This window comes from Phyllostomus discolor, chromosome 9 (assembly GCF_004126475.2).
Source record: "Phyllostomus discolor isolate MPI-MPIP mPhyDis1 chromosome 9, mPhyDis1.pri.v3, whole genome shotgun sequence".
Taxonomy (NCBI): domain Eukaryota; kingdom Metazoa; phylum Chordata; class Mammalia; order Chiroptera; family Phyllostomidae; genus Phyllostomus; species Phyllostomus discolor.
The window spans coordinates 102320027-102329441 of record NC_040911.2 but is presented as its reverse complement, the minus strand read 5'-3'; the positions used below and the strand labels follow the sequence as shown (position 1 = coordinate 102329441).

The 9415-nt window shown below is 59.8% G+C and overlaps 1 long non-coding RNA gene across 1 annotated transcript; it reads left to right on the top strand.

Annotated features, from left to right (window-relative positions):
- The first annotated feature begins 524 nt into the window (after positions 1-524).
- LOC118496919 lies at positions 525-9182 on the top strand. The gene is made up of 3 exons (XR_004899475.1): positions 525-535; positions 1436-1445; positions 9159-9182. It is a non-coding gene; the product is annotated as an uncharacterized LOC118496919 (long non-coding RNA).
- Positions 9183-9415: the final 233 nt, after the last annotated feature.

The window sequence follows — 9415 nt, the reverse complement described above, 5'->3', positions numbered from 1 at the left end:
TCTTGTGGGGAGCAGATAAGAGTGTGGTTTGCAGGGTTCCGGTTCCTCGTGAGCAGCCAAAACACTCCCATGACCTCTGTGGCCGGCCCGCGACCTCCCCTCTCACGGCGCCTGCCCAGAGGGCTCGGCAGGCCTCCCGCACAGCCGCGCAAGAGTTCAGGCCCGAGTCCCCACGCCGGCGCCGCCCCCACAGGCCAGGCTGCCCTGGGCTCGTTAACTGACCTCTCCCCGCCTTGGTCTTCTCATCTACAAAATGGGTCCGGCGGGAGCTGACCGGGGCCCCACAGCTGGGGATTAAAGGAATTCACACGTGTGTAGGCTGAGAAGGGTCCCAGCCAGAGCTCAGCAAGCATTCGCTGCGATTATCACAGAGAGCGGGGTCTTCCATCAGCCCCTCCGTGCCAGCGGTGGGGCGTGGCCAAGCCTGGTCAGGGGGTGGGGCAGACCGTTCCCCTGATGGCGTCACAGGACTCGGGCCCAGGGGCTAGCTGTCCAGGGAGCTGGTTTGCCAGGTTGATGCTTCATCTTCCTCGGGGTTGCCTGGGAGGAGCCGGGGTCCCCACTTTCCTGCCCTGAGCAGACCCTGAGTCTCCCCACCCCCACTGCCTGCTCTACAGAGGAGGAAACAGAAAGGAATTGAGTCCCCCGGCGGGGCCCAGCCAAGCGGTGGGGATGCACACCCTTTGGGGAAGGCCAAGAGGTTAGTGCCAGGAGGGGAGGGGCTGACCTTGGAGAAACCCAGCCACTTGCCAGGCCCATCTCTGGGCACGTGTCCCAGCAGGGCCACCGCATCCAGGGGTGAGGCATGGCCAAGGGGCCACGACCTCACAGAAGGACAGAGAGAGGGGCCATGAGCATTTCCACAAATGGTGAAATTCACCAGCCGCCGTCCCTCGAGGGCCTCCACCCCCTGGCCCCTCCGTGCCCCCTCTGCCCTCCTCCCTCCCCTCCCCCTCCCCTCCTGCCTCCCCTCCCCCTCCCCTCCTCCCTCGAGGGAACTAGGCCCCAAAGCACAGAGGGGAAGTGTCCTGGAAGGGGTGTCGCCAGCGCGTTGCCCCAGACGGCCCACGTGGCCTCTCTCGCCCCAGCTGCCAGGCCCGGCACCCAGCGTTTCATCACCTGCCCCCGATCGTGAGCCGCCCAGGGCTCGGGAGCTGCACTCAACGCCCTCAGCGGAGGGAAAAATGCCCGAGTCAGGTGCCAGCAAACTGACCGCAGCCAAGTGCAGCTTAGGGTCTGGCCACCCTCAAGCAGATCCCGAGCCAGAGACACGGGGACACGCTCCTCCTGGGAACCGCCTCTCCCCCTGCCCCCTCCCCCGCCCCAGCCCCCCCTGCCTCTCTCTGCAGCCAGTGGGCCACCAGGACAGACAGCTGCCACCCTCAGTGGGGCAGGGCTGAAGGGACAAGGGCAGCTCACGTCCACCAGCAGCCAGATGCTGGCTGGTCATAAATCAGCCCTGCGGCCACGGGGGCAGCTGCCCGACACGGGCGGTGTTCGGACCGCAGGAAACCTGAGAGCCGGGGGGCAGCGCGGCGTGAAGAGATGAGGCCTGTCGGGGAAGCCAGCCCACGGTCACCGGTGGCTGTGGGACCTGAGTTACGAGGAGTTAGCAGCCCAGTGGGCTCCCTCCCCCGGGTTACGTAACCCTCTCTGAGACCCTGCCTGCCGGAGGGAGGCTTGCACCCTAGCCCGACCTTGGAGTCAGTGCAGGGAGCCTGAAAGTGCAGATGTCCGGGCCCACTCCAGGGACTCTGAGGAGGTTAAACGGTCCTTTGGATGACTCCAGGTTCAGTGAAGGTTGACAACGCAGGCTGCAGGCAGCAAAGCCACGGCCCGTGGGCCCGAAGGCTGGACCCGCCCACCACAGGGGTCCCCGAGCCTGCGCTGTGGTGGGGCCCTGCAGGTGTGCCCTCCACAGCTGGGCCCGGCAGCCCCAGCAGGGACAGGGGCCCGAGGAGTGTCCTATCCACCTTTGTTGATCAATAATGGTTCAGAGGTGCAGGTTCAAATCCTGCTCCTGCTGTTTGTTCAGGGATTTATACTCAGTCCCTCCAACCCCCAGGTGTGGAGCTGATGGGGTTGGGAGGGAAACGGACAGAAAACAAAGAATCTCACAAATGAACGTGTAATGGCCAGTTTGCTGAGAGCGTTTGATGGGAAACATCCTCAGAACCCAAGAATACATTCAGTTCTGTGGCAGGGGGATTTAAGGTTTAATAAATAGCTATTAAAAATATACATGCATGTATGTCTTTTCTTAATCTAGACATGAGATACAGCTGGTATATGTGATAATCTCCTAGGCGTGGGTTGCAAGGTCATAAAGCGGTAGAGTCATGCAGGAAACACAAAGTGGGTAAAAACATCTAGGCAGGCCCTGGCTGGCGTAGCTCAGTGGATTGAGCACAGGCTGTGAACCAAAGTATCGCAGGTTCGATTCCCAGTCAGGGCACATGCCTGGGTTGCAGGCCATGACCCCAGCAACCACACATTTAATGTCTCTCTCTCTCTCTCTTTCTCCCTCCCTTCCCTCTCTAAAAATAAATAAATAAAATCTTAAAAAAAAAAACCATCTAGACAAATTGGAATGACTCACGTGGAAGGGAACAAGTTAAAGATTTTTTTTATTTTAAATTCCTAGTCCTCATTTTATTTTGCATTTCAGTCTCCATTGAGAAAATCCTTGTTTTTAAATTTATTTTTTAATGTTTTACTTATTTTTATTTTTATTTTTTAAAGATTTTATTTATTTATCTTTAGAGAGGGAAGGGAGAGAGAAAGAGAAAGAAACATCAATGTACGGTTGCTGGGGGCCATGGCCTGCAACCCAGGCATGTGCCCTGATTGGGAGTCGAACCTGCGATACTTTGGTTCGCAGCCTGCACTCAATCCACTAAGTTACACCAGCCAGGGGCTTAAATTTATTTTTTAATAAATTTAAATTTATTAAATTATGGAGGCCATAATTGACATACACCATTACATCGGTTTCGGGCGCACCACGTAATGATTTGGTGTGCACGAGCATTTGGAAATAGTCAGGGCATGAAGTCCACCAGGCGCCCATCACTGTGGGTCGTTTCCGAGGTTTACTTGTTTATGTTTTTAAATCCTCTCCTGAGGCCATGTGTGTGGACTTCTGAGAGAGAGGAAGGGAGAGAGAAACATCCATCGGTTGCCTCTTCTATGCGTCCCAACTGGGGATCAAACCCCCAACCTAGGTATGCGCCCTGACTGGGGAATCAAGCCTGCAACCGTTTTTGGTGTTTGGGGTGATGTTCCCCAAACACCAAACCCTGCTGCTGGTTTGGTGGCATTAACTGAGCCACCCAGCCAGCACAGAAGTTATTTTCTTTTTTTTCTGGGTTTGTTTGTTGGTTTTGTTTTGTTTTGTTTTGTTTGTCTTGTGGTGGGAACTTTAAGACCTAATCCCCCAGCACTTCTCAGATGTGTGACACAGTACCATTAACTCCAGTCACCCTGCTGTAAGCAACGTCTCCGGACTTATTTATGCAAACAGCGGAGACAGATTGTTGGGAACCGCCCTGCCCGCTATCAGAAGCTGTAACCCCCACCAAAGCTAAGGCTGAGGGAGCAACCTTAGACCGTAAGCCAGCAAGGAGACAAAGGCTTATCTCCCTGGCAGGAGCGCCACTTCTGCTCCTTTTACTTCATCTATAACTGGCCCCCAGTGCTTGGTTGGTTAGCCAATGACGGGTAAGATTCCCCAAGGGGGGAACAACCGAGAAGACAGGCACGATCACATGGAGGCCCCCAAGGAAGGACTTTGGGGGCTACAGCAAAAGGGGGTGATGGATCCCCGCCCCTCAGCTTTGACATAACCTGAGTCCTCATTGTCTGGGAGAAAATCTCCTTATTTCTTGGCTTCCTTAGTTCCCTTGTTCCACCTAAGCCTGAAACAATGACAGGGTGGTGCCGCCCTGTGCTGGAAAGGGAGGGTTTCCCTGGGCAATCAGGCTTAAGAAAGAACATGTAAAATCCTGTGAAACCTGCTTTGTTTAGAATGCTCTCAGTTGAATGATAAGAGTCCAGGGAAGAAGTAAGTTTGTTCCTCAAAGTTTTACAGCTCTTTGACCCTGACTCAGAATAGGCCCTCAGAGTTCCTTGTTACCTATTGTTTGATCCTTACTTCCTGGCAATGAGTAATGAGCTTTACCTGAATTCTTATGCAAATGAACCCAGTAAAAAGCCTGCTCAGTTGGGAGAATGGGGCGCTCTCCCCTAAGGAGGGTGGCCATGGCGCTCCCCACTAGAGAGTGGCCATTCCGTCCCTATTCCCCCACAGGACTCAGTTGTCTCTGTGTATGTTTTTCTCGTGTTTCAACGAGCCATCCACAGCATTCCGCGGTCACTACTGGCCAGTGGCCACGACAACAGATGGCTAAGCTATGCCTGAGCCAGGTCGAGCCTGCTGGAGAATGAGGGACATGTGACCCCGTTGTCCCCATCACCATAGATGATAGTCACTCCCCCAAAACAGAGCCTCTGTCTGACCCAGCAGACCACCCCAAATGCATGGGGGACCCCAGCGCAGAACCGAAAAACATCCCGCTGAGGGTTCAGGCTAAATCGTTGACTCGCTGAATCATGTTGTTTTAAGCAACTAAATGTGTGTGTGGGGTGGGGGTGAATTGTTACACAGCAGTAGCTAACTGATACACCTGCACTCACGCAACTGTTAAAGGCAGAGTCAGGACTGAAAAGCAGGTTTGCTCGGCCACACAATCCATGTTCGCAACCCCTGTACACGCTGCCGCCTCCCGGAAGAAAAACAAGTACGATAGAGCCCAGGGTGGCTAAGTTTCCTGTTCCTCTCACCCAAGCCTCATCCTCCAGCTCCTGGGGACAAGCCTAAACCCTGTTGTCTCCTGATCTGGGAGCTCCCACTTGGCTCTGTTGCACCCCTTCTCTTCCCAGGGCCCAGGTGGAGACAGAGCCCTGGCCGCAGCCTGACCTTCCCCCGAGCCTCCGCTTGGACCAGCGCCCTCCCTGCTCATCTGCAGCGTTCCTTGTGAGTGTTGGCAGAGCGAACCCGCGGTTCCCACACGCACATGGCAGCGGCCACGATCAAAACCAGCTGCAAGGTTTAAAAATAGCCTTCCCGGGCTGCCAGAGGTGCCAGGCCCCTGGCTGGGGAAGGAATCCAGCCCCAAGGAGAGGGCCCCATCTCCGGGGAAGAAGAGCAGCGGCCACATGCTCAGGAGGCTCCTGGGTCAGGCCCAAGGGCGTGTGTGAGAGCCGGGCCGGGCCCGGGTGCTGGGAGCAGGAGCCCCAGAGAGGCACGGATGGAGAGGGCACCGAGGCAGCGTCCCGAGAGCCCTCCAGAGGGGGCTTTTCTCCTCCCCTGGCCCGTCTCCCTCCCCTCTCCCCGACTGTCTCCTCTCTGGTCCGAGCTGTAATGAGAAGACTGGGTTGTGGAAGGATCTACCCGGGTTCCGCCCTCAGGGGCTGGGTGAGGTCTTAAGCAAGTGGCTTTTCCCTGTGAGCCTCAGTTTCCCCATCTGTCAAATGGGCCCCCTGCCTTGCAGGGTGGTCTTCAGTGTCCACAACGCAGCACACATGAAAGCTAGGCAGAGTGCCCAGCCAACCAGCACGTGCCTGACGACCGTCACTTCTTCCGAGAAGGGTGACAATGGCGGCAGCCCCTCCTTCCTTCCTCTTCCTGGTTGTTCTCCCTCCTCTGGCCCCCCATCCTCCCTCTACCCCCTCAGGCCCCTGCCTGGCTCCCCCACAGGCTGAGGACAGAAGGGATGGTCTCAGAGCTGGGCCTGTTTGGCTGAATCCCCACCCCCCGCCCTGCAGGGCAGCCCTGTGGCCCTGGGTCACCCCACAGCTGGCCCGTGTGGGAGGCCTGGGCCGGGCACCTGTCCTCGTGAACCCTAACCACGACCCCCAGTGGGTGCCTGTTTCACAGCTGCGTCCTGGCGCCCACAACGGCCCAGGACACAGAGCAGGCGCTCGGTAAATGCCTGTGGAGGGGCTGAAGGAACGAGCAGCACTCTCACCGTTCTCGTTTTTTTTTTATCCTCACCTGAAAACATTATTTTTCCCATGGCTTTTGGAGAGGAAGGGAGAGAGAGAGAGATGTCGGCGTGAGAGAGAAGCATTGGCCGGTTGCCTCCCGTACTCGTCCAGACCGGGGAACCCACAACCTCAGTGTGTGCCTTGACTGGGGATCAAACCCACGACCTTTCGATTTACTGGAGGATGCTCCACCTAGCCGAGTCACACAGACGAGAAAAGGGCCACAGAATGCTGGCTGGCATGTAGAAGCGTACAACCCTGGAGGTCCCTCCCAAGGTCCCAGGAGTGGGATTTGAACCCAGTTCCACAGGCACCAAAGCCTGAGTCCTAACCACCCAAGGCTACCCGTTGTCCCATCTCTTCCGACGGGCCTCCAGGGCAGCACCCTCGCAGGCCACGGCCTGTCACACACGTGCTGTGTGGCCTTAGGTACCTCCCACGACCTCTCTGAGCCTCACGTTCTGCACCTGCAAAACACAGCACGGACCTAGCAGCCCGCAGGCCGAACAAACTTCCCTCGGCTTGTTTTCCTCCAGCCTCTCAGCTTCCACCGCGGGCTCCGGCAGGCAGCCCGTGCCAAGGACCTCTCGGCTGATTAACTCGTGGGAAGGACAAGTTTACTTTAGAGCGCTGAAGTCCACCCAGAAGCCTCTGGGAATATGTGTCTTCTCTCTCCACTTGAAAGAAGGAGGAACCCCAAAGGGCAGAGAGTGCACAGGCCATGCAGTTCAGGCAGGAAAGATCGGGGGGAGCCCCGGTCAGCAGAGCCCCCTCCGGACCCTTGGAGAAAAGACCTTTCCCCCACATCGTGTTCTAGGCGGCGAATGGATGGGAGGCACCAGGCTTTCCCGTCGAATGAAACCTACGGGGACTGGAAGGCGCCGGCCGTGAGCCGGCCTCAGCGAGGACCGAGACAGACTTCAGCTCCCTGTTCTGACCCCGGCGGCTGGGACCTTCCTGGCTTTTCCCTGCCTCCGCAGGAGGCTGGACTTCTGTCCCTCTGTGCCAGCTCTGTGCCCAGCTCTGGGAGACCCCGTGAACACGCCCAGCCCAGCCCCCACCCACCCTGAGGGAGCTCCGAGCTCCGTGGACTTCTGAGTTCCCGAGATTCCAACGGGGACACTCAAGGGCCTGAGTGGGTGTGACTGGAGACCACAGACAGCTTTCCGGAGAGGAGGGAGAGTGTGCCCCTAAGGACAGTGTCAAGGTTGGCAGCCACTGGGGAGCCCCACGCCTGTTGCAGGAACACCCCCTCGGGGTGGCCCCCTTTTCATGCACCCACAGAGGCGCTGGGGCTCTTGGGACGTCCCGCCCCACCTGCCCCGCCCCTCCAGAGCTCACTGGCTCTGCCCTGGCCGCCCATTGGGCCGCAGAGCCATCCTGGCCACCCAGCGGGGGTCCCGCTCACAGGGTCCTGCCACCACGGCTGAAAACAGGGGCTCCACAGACTCGCTGGCCTGTGCGGTCCGTGGGAACAAACCTCACCCCAGGGTGGTCCGTGGGGACAAACCTCACTCCGGGCTCAGACAGAGCGGCTGGTAAAGCCTGCATCCTGACGGGGGGCTCTGGGCTGCTCCCGGTTCTGGGGGCAGTCGCCTCACAGACTGTACAGACTCCCCCCGCTGACCCGCCCACCCCTGCTGGGTTGGAGCGTCTGTCCGCCGGGCCTGGCCCAGGCCTCACCCCCGGGCTGCCAGGGGGGGCAGGGACAGGGCCTGGGTGCTCAGGCAGGCTCTGACGCCCATGGGTCCCCACGTGTACTTGCGTGCTCTGCACTTGCCATCTTAGAAGTCTTGATGCATTTTGAACAAGGGGCACCCTGTTTCATTTCGCCCAGGCCCCTCATTCTGCTGGAATCCTGGGAGAGGGGCTCCGGGCCCAGCCGGGGGGCTCTGTCCCCATTGAGTTTCCCAGAGCGTGAAAGGGCTCCGGGCCCGGCCACAGCAGGAGCCACACATCCCCCCGCCCACAGCCTCGGGTCCACACCCGGGGGCCCAGGCCCCCCAGTCCTACCTATGTTCACACGTGCATGGCTGTGTTCACGGGGACTCAAACATTCAAGCATACTCACATGTGTTCACGTGTGCAACAGCTCGTCATCCCTGACACGTGCTTCCCGCTCCAGGAGTGGCTCGGGCCATCTGCAAATGCCACCCCGGCACCCGTACGCTGACAAGGAAGCAGGGAGGGCAGTGAAAAGCTGGGGGGGGGGATTTGGGGCCCTGCCTCCCCCCACCCCGGCTCCCACAGTCCCCCAGGACAGGGGAGGTGGCGTCTGTCCGCCCAGACCCCACTCAACCCTCAGACAGCCCCCTGCAGAGCCGCCCACCCACCCGACCCCATGGAAGTCCCGCGCCCCATAGCGGCTCCTGAGACCCAACCAGCCTCTGGGCCTCCCCCCAGGGGCTGCTCCAGCTGCTTCTCGGGGTGGGGGATCCCACGTTGGCCGGCACTCACACCCCCTCCTCACTGCAGGCGCAGGGCACGGGTGGCGGGTCACTGCCCGGGGGACTCAGTTTCCTCCAGAACCCCTGGCCACCGACCAAGCCCCTCGGCCAGCCTCCCCTTGGACCCCACGGGCCAGGCCCCGGGTAGGAGCGGACCGGTGCCGCTGGCGACCCGCAGACAAGGCCCAGCAGGGGGACCCTCTGCGGGTGTGGGAGCAGGCGTGGATGCGGGTGCTGCAGGGAGGGGTGGCTCCTGCCTTTGGCCTCGTTGGGGACCCCCGGGGCCGGAGGTCCAGGAACCCCTCCCCACCTTCCTTCTGTCAGGTTCCAACGGGAGCTCACTGAGGGTTCCGCAAGGAACCTTCCAATGGTTCTAAGCAGAGGCTCCCTTCCCCTGGGACTGCTCAGCTGGCCACTGAGGCTTCTTGGGGTGGACCGTCCTCAGAGGCCAGGGGGCACACGTGCAGGGCGCGTGGCTGGTGCTTGGGGGCGGCTCGGGAGGAGTCGGGGCTCGACCTGCGGGCCCCAGCCAGCCCGGGTGCGGGCGCAGCTGCCCAGGCCTTATTTGGTAAGAGCCCGAGCTGGCCCTGCCACTCACTGAGAGCCAACGGGACACGGGGAGGCCCCCTGCACACACAGGCCGAGCCCCCGCTGGCCCGGCAGCCCGCTCCCGCCCACCTGGCCTCCTCGCCGGTCCCTTGGCCGGACGGTGGCGGGTTTGGAGGCGGGAGATCCTGGGGTCAGGCTGAGGCTGCGCGGCCTCCCTTTGAGCCCGACCGGGGACGGGCCAGGGATTCCCCGGCTTTTGCCCATACATGGCCGAGGAGGCGAGGCGGCGGTGCTCCGCCGGCTCGAGGTATTGTTTTAAGAGGCTGTTTGGCATCGACCAGCGATTCTTGGATTCTCGTAAAACCCTGGCA